This window comes from Acanthisitta chloris, unplaced genomic scaffold, assembly GCF_000695815.1.
Source record: "Acanthisitta chloris isolate BGI_N310 unplaced genomic scaffold, ASM69581v1 scaffold16577, whole genome shotgun sequence".
In the NCBI taxonomy this organism is placed as follows: domain Eukaryota; kingdom Metazoa; phylum Chordata; class Aves; order Passeriformes; family Acanthisittidae; genus Acanthisitta; species Acanthisitta chloris.
In genome coordinates this window covers 40,066-56,769 of record NW_008684493.1, presented here as the reverse complement: position 1 = coordinate 56,769, position 16,704 = coordinate 40,066, and positions in this window count along the sequence as shown.

Genomic DNA, 16,704 nt, shown 5'->3' with positions numbered 1-16,704 from the left:
CTTCAGCTGCAGAGAAGTGTTCTGGAAAAAAATCTCCACACATTGAAGTCTTTACCCTGTGAGATCACAAAAGTCAAGAAAATGGGTCATGAATTCCATCAGTTAAGATACACACCTACTAAAGGTCACCATTCAGGCAGCTAGGTAGGCATAAGAAAAACATTATATTTAAACACAGATAGATGAGAGTGTAGAGTTTTATTTTTACAGTATTACACAGCTGGAGAGAGCCCTGGGACCACTGAGTGAAGTCCTGACCCTCAGCACCCAAATCTGTCTCCTGGATGAGAGTTCCAATACCAACAGCAGCCAGAGGAGATGCAACTACTTAATGATGCAACTACTTTCCTGCAGTTACTAAATTTCTTTGGTTTTCAAGTAAGTCTGCTGTACTATAAATGCTTGATTTAGGCATAGCAGTATGAGTTTAGCTCCCATCTGACTTGACAAGGGAAATGCTGTGTGAGGACACGCCTGTTGGAGAAGGGGTGAGCTGGGGGCTGTGCATGAGGGAAGACTGCCTACATCAGGCCCCCAGAGCAGGGCCTCCAGGTAAGGCACTTCCAGATCTCCACTGCCTGAGCCATGGGGCTGGTGCTCTGCAATCAAGCCACTCATTGCTCTCTTGAACTTAGACCCTGCAGGCAATGACAAAACAAGCAATCACACAACATCCCTTTATCTTCATGCTCACACTCCAAAGTCCTATTTTCAAAACCAATGTGACTACTTATGAGAGTGAGTCTCAGTGAAAATTACTTTTTGCAAGTGGCACTAAATCTCTTCTGCACTTTCAGAGTTGTATCTTGACCTCACTTGTGCAGTATGGCCAGCAAATCCTTTTATCCAGCTGCTGACAGCCTGTCTGCAGAGCACAGCTCTGCAGGCTTCCAGAAAATATTCATTTCTAAATGTGACAAAGCCAAAACTGACCAGCTCTAGTGTCAGTAATAGACCAGCTCTGAGGAGTTTGAACAAGAAACTCTGGGGCTTTCTTGCTACCAACATTCCCATGATTTCTATGGCTTAGGAAGGAAAAGGTGCCGGCAAGACTCCACATCAGTCCTTCAGCATGGAGAGTCTAGTAATCACTAGCATCCTTCAACACGAAGATACCCAGATTACCCACAACCCAATTTATCTGAGTGTCCACAAATCACAAGGAGTCCAGGGGATAAAACACACCAGAGGGTGACAAAAAGACTCTTCTCTAAATCCTCCCTATCAGGGATTTGAGAGAGAAATGTGAGATACACCTAATACATTGTGATTGGAGAAGACTTTGAGATATGCAGTCTTCAGACCTCTGCTGAGAAGGGCAGGGCATGTCCTTCCTCTGAGGAAAAAAGAAAGAGAGAAATAAGTAATTTTTGCTGAAGACTACAGATCAGAAATTTCTGCTGTAATACCATGGAGATCAAGAGAGATTTTATGTGTTCTCAAAGGAATGAGCAAATCTTTGTAAATGCTGATAGACTGTAAATAAATAAATGAAGTATTAATCATCACTGCCATCAAACTCTGGGAGAAATCTATCTTTGTATTATTTGGATAAGGCTCTGTCATTTGTTCAGCCTTGCCATTTTTAGAAATTATTAGAGTTTTATGGCAGGTCTGAAACTCTGTTCCAGTAAGACTGCGATTTTAATGCATATTAATGGGAGAAATGGGGGAGGGGAAAGGAAGTTGGTGTGATTCCCTTATAGAGTACAATACTAAATAAGAAGATTCCAGCTGTGCAACAGGAAAGTTAAAATGGTTTGTTTGGATCATTAATATTGCAATGAAAACTAATTAAACCTAGAGCTACAAGGAGGAGCCCATTAGAGATTTGAATAGAGGCAGCATAACACTCAGCAGCCTTCAGTTTTAGCAGTTTCCTTTATCATACCAAGTGGAATAGCAAGAGTTCACTGAACAGACAGAGGAAAGTCTGAAGAGCCAAGGGGATATGGATGCCCAGTCCAGGGGATGCAACTGCAAGAGGTACCTGACTGCTATAGGCCTTTGAAGACACTGCGTGAGCTTTGTAGCTCGGCAGAATGAGACAAACCCTTTTTCTGTGTCTCTGCTCAGACTAACATCACTGCTATGTTACAACTTTGTCCTCTTGTCTGACCTGACATTTGAAACTTTACCTAAAATCTCCTTAGCCTAAGAACCCCTAAATATGTTTTACAAAATACATCTACTTGTTTAGCATTAGTCCCTCAATGTCCACTCCCAGTCATAGCACTTCATAGTCTATAGTTTAAGTGTGACCCTCAGTTTTGCATTTCCTTTCTACTTCACCATGCCATGCTACGCCACTTCTGTTGTAGCCAAAGAAAGTGTCCCTGCCTCTGTTCTTTGATCAGCAGCATCCTCCTACTACTATTTAACTCTTCTCACCTCTGATATAGTCTTTCCCACCCCTATGGATTCCCTGCATCCCAACACCCCCCAAACCCTGCTCACAGCTTCACACCAAAGCCAGTGACTATATCAACCTCTTCCAAAGACATTTGTATCAGAAGTGAATAATGATCAAATTGGCTTCCCTAAGTCTTGCAGCCTTTCAGCCTCAAGTAAATACTGCAGCCCCAATCAAGTTGTTACTTATCTGTGCTATGTGCTCGTAACAGTGCTTTCATTTCACCCAAATATAGGCTTTCAGGGTGAAGGAATGACCTATTAATGCTGATCAAAAAGGACTTTCTGGGAGAGAGTCCCCACAGATGAAAGATATCTTGTCATTTTACTAATGTTGCCTAAATATTGCTGGATTGAGGTCCTACTAGTGACCTGAGAAATCTAAAAATCCTTGAGTCATAGAGAAAACAGAGTAGATATCAAACCATTGACATACTAAACTCTACACATGTAACTCAGACAAGAATTTTCCTTGGTGAGTTAGGTAATCAAATGCCAAAGAAACATGATAGGTGAGGTACTGGAATAAGTGAGGCACTGGCACAAGCTGCCCAGAGAAGCTGTGGCTGCCCCATCCCTGGAAGTGTTCAAGGCCAGGTTGGGTGGGGCTCTGGGCAACCTGTTCTAGTGAAAAGTGTCCCTGCCCATGGCAGGGAGATTGGAACTAGATGATCTTTAAGGTCCCTTCCAACTCTAACCATTCTATGGTTTTATGAAATGAACCCTTGCCTTCCTCAAGCGCAGTGTCAGACCACATGAACATGTGGGTCACTGAAAAACCTCCCATTTTCAAGTCAGAAATTTCCCACCACTATAGGAAGTGCTGACTCAGGTTTTTATTAACTTCTGCATCTTTGTGCATCAGAGAGATACATTTTGAATTAAACTCTCTGCTTCATTCACTGCTAGGGGATAGTACAACCCAAGGAGATGACAGGAAAAGACAAAAGCTCAGAAAAGGAGAAAACAGACAATTAATACGGAAGATCCCAAGAGATGAGAATGTATCTAAGCAGTCAGCAAGACATCAGTTCCAGCTCAGCCTGCATTTCCAGGCAGGTGTGACCAGGGTATGGACTTCTTAGATAGTCAAGGAGATGAAAAACATGGAAAAAAATGCTATAGAAGTAAAAATAAATCACTGGGGATGAAAAACTATTTTTGAATATGACATCTAGGTATCACTCTAATCAATCTATGCCGTGGAAGACCCTCAGAAATTCCTCTGCTGTGGCATTTCATGGCAGGAGGCACAGAGAGGCTGTTGGATAATGAACATTGAAGACTCTGCAGAGTCAAGCCCATTGCCCAACCCCAGTCAGTGCCAGCAGCCACTGGGTACAGAGATTTCCACGCAGGCACTGAAGAGATGATAGATGGTTCCTGTCTGCTCAGCACTGTGTAACAAAATAAGTTGAAATGCTTTACAGAAAGGTTGCCAGGCAGAATCTAGAGCTGTGTGCTATAGGCAGAAACAGACCCACAGGCTGGAGGAATAGCGCCAGGAGTGGATGGTGGCATTTAAGGATACTCATCACCAAAAGGGGATGATTTTGATTTTCTGCAGACAAAACATGAATACGTAGGTATGATCTCTTCCTCAATCCTCACCCTGCAAACCCTTGCTTTGCTGAACCCATGAAGAGACATGGTGTACATAAGCAGGCTCAGGTTACAGCAAGACCACAGAGAAAATAAGAGCCAAAGTGAGTTGGAAGTGTACTTCAGATTGCCCTTGAACACAGGATTCCCAACCTAAGTTTAGATGCATATATGTACTCTGAACCAGATTTATACAAACCCTGCAAAATTCACACGAAGAGACCTGAGGTAATGTTATCTGTACTGTTTCTACCTTTTCCCTGGGGGAGAAGTCAAGGAGTTTGTCATGATGGCACTTCTGCCTCTTAATAGCAATCCTGAGAACCTACATTCCACTTTCTATTTTCCCCTCTCTGATGTTCCTCCTCAACCAAAGTCCTCAACAGCATAGTTTTGGAATGACAAATATCTGCTCAGGCTTGAGTGACTGCAGTATCCTCACATTCCCTTTCCTGGTGCAGCTTGCATATCACAAATTCACATAGTTCAAAGTCAGCTCTTGAATACTTCACACGCTGGTTCTGATCCTTCCCCCTGTGACATCAACACCTTTAAGCAACCCCATATTGCCCCTGAACTGGTCCATCTGATATACTTTTGACTGACAAGGACAGTGACAAAGGGGAAGGAAATCAAGAAACATGTTGTGCTCAAGGGCTTGATTTCCACAGAGCAATGAAGACCAAAGAACACATTAACTTCAAATAAGCTGCCATCAGTGGCTACCTCACATTTATTGTCTATCACATAAGGCTTTTAAGGACATCTTCAAATGAATCTAATTCATAAAATGCTCTGTGTGAGGGGAACCAGAGGAGTAGGAGACCGCAAGCTCCACAGAGATGGACGATGCAGGGGAATGGCATCTACCTGAATTTGTGATGCTTCAAGGATTTGGTGGGAAAGGCAGCCTTGTTTCAGATCCCTCCCATAAGATTAATTTGGGTTGTGATGCAGGCAGAGGTTAGTAACATAGTAAAAGCTGAATGCCTTGGCTGTCGCTTGATCACACATAGTGATGATTTTACTAGCAAAGTGCCTATGCACTGAGATGCTGTTTCTGCTAATTGCCTATCATTAATACTACCTACATAGGAAAGAACTCAGGCCTGACCCATGAGAAAGACAACATTGGTTAGATACTATAAGACAATATAAGTGTCTTAAACCACAATGTAGGTGCTTAAATTCCTGTTGAAAGGGTTAAATCAGAGGTTTATGTCCCTAAATCTCTACATAAGGGCTTAAAGAAAGCAGGGAGTCAACTAGAAACATATGTAACTCTCTAATTTTAGGCATCTAAATTTTAATTTTGGTGCCCTTCTTCCTCGTTTGTTCACAAATATCTCTCCATGCACTCTGCTTGGCATGCCAGAGCAAGGCAGGCACAGCCCCACCATGCAGAGATCAAGATTTTTGAGCAGCCTCTGTCAGAGGCTGAAAGCTTTCAGCTTTCCACAGCACCATGCACAAGAGCAAATGGACCTTCTTCACAGGCAAAAAATGCAGTTGAGGGCATCTGCATGGAAATGAATGCTGAATGACTGTTTTATTTTAACTTGGTGTTTATAAAGATTGTCTTATGACTTCTAGTACTTTCTAGTGTTTGTTAGATGTAAAAGGAGAAAAATCACACAATTCTAACCCCAGAGCAGGGCAATTGGATTGTTTATGCCTATTATATTCCATTACAGACACAACATCTGCTTTATCTCAAGAGAAGTCCCAGCTTATTTAATGCCTTGTGTAAGGGCAAATATTTGTTACCTCCAAAATAGGATGCAGTTAGGTCTAATGCCATGTCACCAGAATTGCTTGTATTCTAGAGAAAGAAAGTGGCAATTACTTTGAAACAGAACTGCATAGTTTGTTCAAGTAGCTCTGCTTTACGTGCTTTCAGAATTTGCTTCCAAGAACAGGATTTAAAGAGTAAAGTGCAACATGTTTTACATTTGAGGAATGACATAACTGTGCTATAGGAACCTGTTTGTCCTCTGTTCACTAGTCATAGCTGCCCTTGGCTAGCAGTCTGACATCAAATGCTTCCTTATCACTAAATTTAACAAACACACACACACATAAATAAAAGCCAAACATTTCTACTCAGAAACTTACCAGGCTTTCTTGTGGAAGTTACATATCAGACATTTCATGTCCCCTCTTTTGATGACTGAATTGACTCATGAAAAAAAAATCCCTGGATGTATCAAATTTTTGCTGTGCCAGTGCAATGGATCATTCTGTCCTCCGGTTACAGCACATCATGCAAATGCAATTCAGCAGGTGACCCAGCCAAGAGAGGATAACAGGGACATGAACTACCTGAATTACCACTCTTATGGGGCACTGCACCTACATTCTCACAAAACGGTGTTTTTCAGGAGTTCATTCCTGGTAGAGAAGCTCAAACTTCTCACATTTATGGCACATTTTCTTGAAAGATTTATTCTGTTGAAAATCCAATTTCCACCTGAGAATGGAAGAGACAAGAAAAGTTTCTTCCACTTTTACACGCACATTCTTTAGTGGGTCATTTGGAGGAAACAACTTGCAAACATCTTTCTTTTTTCTGCCGTAAGGAAACCCACTTTTCCCCTCAGGAGGAAAGCAGCAGTGGCCCCTAAGCCTTCCATAAATTGCCTAGTCCCTAAAGCTGCAAAGTGACTTCAGAAGACCATCATATACTTATAGAGCTGGTACTAGCCATGAGCAATGTGTTATGATACCCATTATTTCCTGAAAATATGTTATTACTGAATGCATGTCACTTTTATATTTAGATATGGCCCATAATTTCCTACATTGCTGGTTTTAATCTGTCAAGTGGTCGTGCCAGCCATGACCACGTACACTTCTTCTCACTTTAATGAAGATTTGAGATGAGGTAGGCAGACAAACAATGGACCATTTTCTTCATACTAAACTAGTGATATGTAAGGACAGTTGTGCTCTTTGAGAGGTACCTTGGTACTAAGGGAAACTGCAGTCGGAACAACCGTTACAAGAGAAATCAACAGCAGAATCATAGAAAGACAAATTCTCTCCTTAAATCCTCTATCTTCAGATCCTTTGACATCATTATTCTTGAAATACTAATAAACCACTTAAATCACCACACAGTGAAGAGCTGTTGCCTGCACATTTGACACCCAGCAGAACAAGTGATCTTTTTTTCTACCAGCAAGTGCAGATTCTCCTGGACCAATGTGGGGAGAAGCCAGAGAGGTAACCCTGGTGTCCTGCCCTTCCTCTGTGAAACAATGAGGGTGTTATTCAAGTGCCTCCCTAGACTGCAGTTGTTGCATGGAAAGAAAAGGTCTGTGACTCTATTAGCAAGGTTAAGTTTGCTGGCTCTCCTATCACCTCCAAAACTGCATCCTGTCCTATGCAGGACTCAAGGGACCCATTTCACTTTCCTGACACCCATCACAATTAAAACCAGATAGCATACACATGCAGACAAGAGCAAAGCACCAGATCACCTCCACTGCAGCAACTGGAAGCAAAAAAAAAAAAAAGTGAAATCACCTTCTCCCATCCACCTCCCTTGATCCTTCCCTTCAAAGCCTAGTTGCTACATTAAAAATGTTATTACATGTGAGCAATTTATTTTTGCCATCCTCTTATTGTTCACCCTTAAAAGGACACTTAGTATACCTAAAAATTGTTAATATCCAAAATAACTTAAGATGCTGTACAAGACAAAGACATCAAGAAAAGTTAAAGCTAAAAAACAGGAACTGTGACTACACCGCATGTTCTGTCTTACTCATTTTATATCCTGCTTTCAATTAGTTAAGTACTGATACGTAAACCCAGAAGTGTTTTAGGAAAACAACAGTAGAAACACTCTGTTTTGGCTATTATTTTCATATAATTTGATTTGCTCATTTCCTTCCTGGGCACCCCTAGCATTACTGTTAGCACAGGTATTTATGTTCATATTGTTGTGAACACTGGCAAAAGGTTTTGCTCCACCTCCTGAGCTAGCATTAGAACAAACCAGCTTATTTTCAGAAGCACAGAGCAGAAAATGATGCAACAGCAGCAGGAGGAGGAACTTAAGGTGTGTAGGATACAACAGTGTCTAGGATTTGCCTCCCAGTCCTGAACACTGAGCTGTAGAACTGTCAACAACATCTGCAAAAGACAAACCCAAGTCTTCTTAGAATGACATGGTCTGAAGAGGGCCAAGCAATACACTGTGTCTTTACAGTTACTACAAAATTTCTGATGGTTTAACTACCTCTAAAGTATAACTACAGCTACAGATTTTCAAAGTCTTTGCTGTTTGGGCTTTTTTTTTCAGTGACCACAATGTCCTTGGAAGTGTTTACCCCATTTTACTGATATAAATTACTCACAGTGGTTTTACTTTAACAAAGTCCAATGTGTTTATACAGAGTACAGATGGTCAGGAAATGCAATATGGGATGGAAACTGAATATACTTAACTGTAATTTTGTTTCTCTGGCTCTGAAATTTCCTGGCCACTGCGTTTTGCTCTACCACCACATGTCACCTTCAAAGAGTAAACACCCAGCCATTTTCAGATGCTGCTCAGAAACTTTCTAAGTTATCATCATACATGTCAAAGGTATTTTAAGACACAGCTGAGTGTATAAGAATGTACAATAATGACAAAGCTAGGCTGCCTGGCATGTTTTGTTCATGCCATATAAAAACCTACATAGGAAAAATTCCAGCAGTGCTGCCTCAGTGAAGGAACTTTATCAACACAGAGCCCTCCAGTGACTGAGATGCTTGATAACCAGAGGAGCAGACAGTATCATCCAGTGAGTACTGAAGCCTTCATTTAGGGTCACCCAGTCCTAAACTCATTGCTTAGAGAGTCAAACTCTCCTCCAAGAATATGTTTCATCAGCTTTGTGCAATGGCTTCTTCCTCCCATAGCATCCCTGCACCTCTAGCAGTTTTACAGTGTCTCCACTGTGACTTACAGTGCTTCAGAGAATATACAATATGTGGAAGAATCTCCTTCTCCAGTAGGCCACTCAGTTAGATTTGAGCAATGAGTCAAACACATTTGTTTTCCCACAGGATGCTGAATGTACTGAAACCCACATGCTCTGTCCTTTCTCCCTGAGCAGACTCCAGTTTGGAGTTGACTTGTACAAAGGGGAGCTGTTAGCCAAAGCCAGCCAAGGCAAATGTGCAGACACCTCCCTGCCCAGCCAAACCTAGCTGATGGAGCTGGACCAAGTGGTGAAAGGCACCTGATGATACATATGAACATCTTTGCTGGGGTTAATACAAGTTTGTTCTGTTTGGCAGAGGGTAGGTAATAAATAGGAACAGTTAGTCCCACTGAATGATGGATATAAAGAGATATATTGAATAACTGTCTTCTACACTTGGACTCATTAATATCTATTTCAGATGAAGTGAGAATTTGCTCTTGAAGTCAGGTGGAGATGGCACAGGGAGGACTGCATACCATAGAACCATGCTACTCAAGTCTGGACTATCAGGGAAATATGCAACAGGTTGAATGAACATATATTATATAAGAAATTTGACACAGTGGAACAAAACAGCATTTCCAAAAAGCTTGCCTTAGCGCAATACAGTTGTTCTAATGACTTGTTTCTGGTAGTGCTACCTAGGTATGTGTTTTGTTTTTCAATAAATAAAAAAATCCAGATTTGGTTCTCTGACATTATAACAGTTCAGGCATCAGCAACAGAGTTAGACTACTGAATTTTCCATACTGTAATAGATATTTTCTACTCAACACAAGAAATACATCCATACAATAGAGAAGGACACACAGCTGAAAAGTCAGTGGGTTATCCACACAACAGTACGTGTTCTTTAGATAACCAAGACAAAAATATTGCAGAATGTGTTCCTCAGTCCTCCCAAAGGTACCCAAACTTAATGAATAATTTCAACTTAATTTGAACGAGGGTTAAGGTTTTTTTTTCCGTTGGTGAAGTTTTTGCAATTTTAAAAGAAATTTCCCAACTGCTACCTCTCTGAAAGATATCAGAGTGGAAAAAGGATCCCACTCAGAGGGGAAAAACACGTCATGTCAAATGGTCTCAAGTTGCTACTAAAATGTGATCTGTTTCTGCTAAAAATAAAACAACATCAAGCTACGAAATGAAACAGAGCTACTGCCACTGTTGACTATTAATTGCAAACTTGCTTTAGGAGGAACAAAGGCCTAACTCTTGGCCTTCTCAGTTCTTTTGACTTGTTAAACTTTTTCTCCATGAGTTCCCACACTTATCCTTCCCACTGACTCATGGACTGCTATATTTAAGGCAGGATCCTGACCTCTTCCTTATTTCCTTAGCTAACTCAAACACTTCTCAGTCATCTCAAGCATGAACATATCCTCCTACTTCTAGACTCTTTCTGCCAACTGACAGGTCAACTGGTGATTTCATGAGAAGGCTCTCATGACTTCATGGAAGAGTTTTATTATTAATATTTTTAACCTAAATAAACTATTTCATACTAGATAATTTGTCCCAAACTTTTATAAACATTTTATACAGCAGGCCACAGAGTAGACTATCCTTGTCTAAGAAAAGACAAGTAAGATTACAAGGTCCTGTGAAAGCATTCCTGTCAATTGTAGTTTACAAATACATATGATGCTGTTGACCATGTTTAAGAGTCAGCAAAGGTTATCCTAAGAACATACTTATAGTACTACATGCACCAGCTGGAGATTGATACCTCTCCTAGAAAATATTTAGTTGAAACCAGAAAGGAATTCAAATCCACATGTCTAAAGCAGAGTAAGATGAGGAAAAATGCTGCATTGCTGATGCTCTCTGTATGCTACCTGGAATTCTAGCCTGTAGGAAATGAACAGTAAGGGAGTGAAGGAAAATGCTAGAGACATACTTGTTGCAATGGCCATGCAGCACAAGACCCAGACAGGAAACAGCTTGTAACTTGGCTAGCTCCAAACAGATCTCTGTCCCCACACCAAACACACACAGAATGGTGAAAAAACATATCACCCTGACCATAAGATCACCTCACTGAAAGCTCTGCTACACTGCATGTAAGTGCCAGAGCTCTCCAGCTGAAGGGTGTCAGTATGGGAAAGCACACCAGAGCAGAGGAACCATGAACACTCCTGTTGTCTGCACTCCAGTCTGGGCTATAAACTGTGTCCTCATAAAACAGATCAGTAGGTTCCCCAGGACCCCAGAACATGCCTGTGGCAGAGTGCCAGGAGCCTGATATTCAGCTTAGAATAAATTAGACTGTTTTCAGGCAAATATCAGATATGCACCTTTCAAGCACACACATTAGCCATGTTTCCTATGAAAATATTTAATTTTTGACTCAAATTTATGTCTGCCTACCTGTGTTTTATCCCAGTACATAATATGTTCATTGCTATGGGTTAACCTAATAACATGCAGTGTCCCAGAATCTTGGGCAGGCACTTTCCTTCACCTTGGAGGACATTGCCTTCTGTTGTAATACCTTTTTTTTTCCTCCTGAAGCATAACACAGAATCAATAGAAGTAAAAAACATAAAAAATCTTCTTCACTGGGAAGCAAGCAATAATGGCACACAGATGCAGACCACCTGAATGAATAATCCAAATACATCTGGTATGGAAGAATTTAAGCTCAGTAAGTTGTCACTTCCATGAGGGACATCACACACTTTTATAAACCTAAGAACAGAGCAAGATCCAGGGCAGGACATCTGCAAATCAATAGACTGCACAGCTGAGACATGGACTACTTCAGCATTTTCTTTCCCAATGCACACAAGAGACTTCAGTACACATTTCCAAGGCTTTTTGCTTTCCCTTCTTTCATGTATCTGAGTTGGCAATAGGACCAAGCTATAGTGTCCCTCAATAAAATCCATAAAATGCAATTTTAAAATGTACCAGCACCTCTGTAACATAACACATTCCTTCACACTGAAAAGGAAACAGAGATGGAATGAAATAAAAAGGGAGCAAGACTGAAATGCCAAATGGTTTCCCACAGTATTTGCTAATGTCAGGGGAGGAAAGCATTAAATATCTGTTGCAGGCGTGTTTCCCTTTGTTAACACACCCGACATCTGTGATTCTGCTTCTTGCTGAGATGTGGAATCCCTTCCAGTTGTCCCAGCAGCTCAGAGTCCTGACAGAGGAGGAGATGGAGAAAATAGCAAGGGAAGAGCAGCTGTGAGTTTTCAAGCATACTTTCCATTTGTTCCGGATGCCCACAGCAAAAGCACCTTGATTTTTTGGCAGTAACCAGCCTGAACATGTTTTCTTCAATTTGTTCCATGATGTGACATGACATGTTAATGGAAGGCAGCACATCCACACACACCAGTCTGCCTGAGTTTGTCTACTATCCATTGATATCCACCAAATGAAGTGGACAAAAACTTTCAGTCTTTTTCGGCTGGACTCAAGATTTACTTAGCCTCACTTTGAAAACATGTACTTAAGCCTGAGGACTGGATTTATGGGATGATGAGCTTTCATCAACAGCTGTTAATGAAACAAACGACTCCTTGGATCAGACCAAGGAACCATTTCACACCATGTCTTCCCGCAGTGGCCATCACAGAGGGTGTTGACATGGGTCAGTCAACAATGTTTGCATGGGTCAGTCTATAACAGAACATTCTGCTCTTTGTTTTGCTGTTTCTTTTTGATGTCTCACTTTGGGACTGACATGCATCCCATAGCATTGGAGTTACCTCTTTCTTTTCAAATAGGTTGGATTGACATTGTTTAAAGAGCTTTTTTTTTAATGTTTGGCCATCCTTCTGAAATTCTTCATTTCACCTTTGCTCTCTCCCCCCATGCTTGTTTTTGTTAGTTTCTTTAATTCATGCTGTCTATAGCTCTGTTATGGTTCCTTACACTGTGGCCATGCTGAAAACAATCGGAATTTCCTCCTCTCTGCTTCCTCAATTCGTTACATGTTTTGCCCTTTAAGGACCTACTCACAAAATAATGGAATAGCCTTGGTTCAAGCAACTAACCCCAATGAGAAAAGAGGTCCTACTGCGGCTGAAGGCTTTGGAGAGTGTGCTCCTAAATGCCCAGATCCCCTTTTTAGTTAAACAGCATAAATCTGGGCATCCCTGCAAACACAAACTGTGTTAGATTAGTTCAAACAAAAAGGAAGCAAGCATTTGCATACCTAGTCCTTCAGAATCTTTAAAGAATTTTCCTTGCTTATCCTTATCATAAACTGCTGCACTGGTCTTTGCTTTGTACTGTTTAGTACAGTCTGAGTCCATTTTTTGCTCATGGGTTGAATTCCACAGAGAATTAAAGTTTGCCAGAAGGACAAATTTCTTTTGAACCTTGGATGGAAGAGAAGGAACAGCATTGTAGTGTGTCTCTAATTATATCCACCATGACAGTTCATATGTGTAGCAATAAAAATATCCATAAACCTACCTAATCATTAAAGTAAAGCAAACAACTCCTCTCTGTATCATCATACACAGGTACTGGAGTTGCTAATAAACCAGGAAGAGCACTGAGGCACTGGAGGAGCATCTTTCCTATCTCCACAGTTTCTTCAACAACTTTAGAGGCATATTTTTATTAAGTATATGAAAGGCAGATGATCTTAAACCTCAAAAAGAGTCTGTATAATAATTGTGTGCTCTTCTAATGCTCTCCAAGGACCTATTCAGAGTCCATTCTGAAAGACAATAATATATCAAGAACTTCTGCAAACTTCCTTCTAATGAACACATGCCAATTTGAGACCAAGAATTCTGGCCTCGGAGGACAAAATAACCACTGCACTTAGTCTCTGGGTGTTTTGCTACTTTATTTCAGAGTGATTCAAAATCTAATTAAATTTCTAAACTCTAATGAAATTACAGAAGAAAAATCATTTAGGATTATATTATATACAATTACTCACAGCTGAAAATTACAGTTAGCCTCTTTCACCAGGATAGGGTCTCCTGAGAAATCCTTGTTATTCATGTAACGTATAAATCTGACATTACTCCCACTATTTACAGGTCGAAGGTAAAAGCAGAATTAATTAAACATATATATCCTACCCAGTGGCTGGATGGTGGAGAATAGAGGGAAGGGTGATAATGATGACTGTGCTTAAAACCACACTTCCCAGTTTGGTCAAGAATCAGAATAAACCTCCCACAAAGCAGGATTATATTAAGCCTGGCTTATTCTGATCAGTGGTTTTCCTCACTGGAGGTATGCTGTGAATGAGAATAGTGAAGTGTACGCAGTCAGCAATGTGCAGTCAGCTAGCTGAGCTATCTGAAGCATTTGTGGAGAAGTAGAATTAACCAAACAGCTTTAGAGAGTTCAGGGGAATACTCAGGTGTTTTGTTCCTTGAAATACAAAAGCCACTGGAGACCATTGATTTGGGCCAGGGGAAACAAAATAAACCAACAAAACACCACCGAGAACAAAACTAGAGAGAGAGAGAGAATTGACATGCATGTTGTTCCTTTCATAACAGGTTCTCAGGAACCTTGGAGCATGGAGATGAAATATATGAGGTATAGAAACATTGGAGGTTTCTTACAAGGATCCTGATCTTTTCCATTCAGCTGGTGCTGAGATTTTGTTTGTTTGGTTTTGGTGTCTTCAACTCTGATCCCAGAGAGAACCAGAAGCAGTGAAAGAGCCAAGACAAATTACACACACAGGCATGTGTGCATACCTACACTCACAATAGGTCAAAGCACTAGCAAATACTTTCTATGACATCTACCACAATCAGTCAGTCAGTTGTACCTGTTTCACACAGCAAAATGAGCCAGGAACTAAGGCCACTTTAGAGGGTACATGGCTTCCTCTTTATATTTTTAGTACCACAAGAGTCTTATTTGTTGGCTAACACTGCGTTTTGCTTATCCCTCCAGAAACCTGTTGGAAGTCATAAATACAATTTTTCACTCAGTTTGGCAGAACAACCAAACATTTGTGAACACGGTGCTTATTTGCAGTCATTTTTCACCAAGATGGACATACACGTGCAGATACCATCTGATTGAAAGTTCCTGCTTTTTAGTTCTTACTGCATCAAGACATTCTTCTTAGAGGTTATTTTCCGGGAACTGTCTGGCAGCGGTTTAGCAGCCATGGTGAGCTGCTTCTCCTCTCCTCCTGAGAGAGCTGCTTATGAAAGGGAAATATTCAAACAAGTGCCCTTCTCAAAACATTATCAGTGCATTCATGTTGATGTAAAAAAAAAAAAGCTAGCAATACTGGCAAAGAATGCCTTAGAAGGTTCTTCCTAGACAGAAAATCCACTTGCTTGTCTATGGATTTAGAAGAATTCAGCAGAGACAAGATCCACTTGCTTGTCTATGGATTTAGAATTCAGCAGAGACAAATTCACTGCGGTAGGACATTTTAAATTTTGTAAAAGTAAATGTTAGTGTTTAAAGACCCCTTAGAGAGCCAAACAGCTGAACCAGGCTGTGACTCTTGGCTGTCCACCTTGTCGGAAAAACATTTTCAAGTGGGGAGTTTATTTATATGTTGAACTTAAATCCAAAAAAGGGAACTTCTGTTTGCAAATGTTTGCACTCAGGATGTGACCGTGGTTTCCCAACAACCATGTGACCTGCTTTAGCTATTTTTTTTAAAGACACTGCAGAAGAGTGAAATTCAGAAGACCTGGGTGAAACCACTCTGTTGTCAAAACTTCACAATGGCCTTACTAACAAGCTGGATATCCGTCCTAACGGCACTTCTCTTACGTAAGTGGCTAACATTTCTCTTCCATTCTTTATGAAAGCTTTTTTTCCTGAGCTTGGCAGGGTTATTTATTCCCCAGCCTAATTGTACATATGTTGTTTAAAACTTTGTGCTTTGGAGAAAGAACATTTGTTGAGACAGAGGGGCATTCTGCTGAGTTTTCTAGTTAACAATTCCTATTCTGAGTGCTAAGGTGTCAGCTGTGTACAATCAGGAAGACACCATGAAGGCAAATACCTGCAGCTTTGCAGACAGATGGCAGAGCTGCTGAGTACCCTGTTTGGCACTGTATAGAAAACAGTACTTCAAAAGAGTATGAGGGAAAAGTTGATCTGTGTGCACACAATCGACGAGTCACTTTTGTCCTCTGTGACTCTCACTTACAGGACTTTGATGCTCCTGACTCACGCTGCTTCCAATGCTCCCTGCCAGCCCAAAGCAGAGCTTTTCCACAACCTGCCTCTTGCTTCATGGATATTAATCTCCACTTTGTGCAGGGAAGATGTTGGGGTCATGGATAGGAAATGCCAGCACGGGTCATATTAACCTTGGGACAATATGCACTAATGGGGAGGAGGGGGTTGGCAGCAGTTGCAAAGACAGAAGTTTACACGGGCTACTGCGGTCTCCAAGACGTTTGGTAAGGGGGCAGGCACCCTCTGGTGGCAAAAGCCTCATCTTTTACCTAATGAACACCCACACTGCACTGCTTCATGCAGACATTCATAGGAAATCCTCATCTACCACTCGAGGAATCCCACGAGGGGAGTTTGTCCCACCCCAGGCACACAGACCAGCTATTCCATCTTATATCCACTGGATATCTGCTCCTGCCTCACGTTCTGCAAGCTAAACTATCCATAGATCTCCAGCAGTCCTCCAACCTGGTTATTGCTTGGCAATTGAATGGCACAAGTCCCATTAATAAAGTAGCATTTACTTAGAACAGAGATGCAGCCTCAGGAGCAGCAA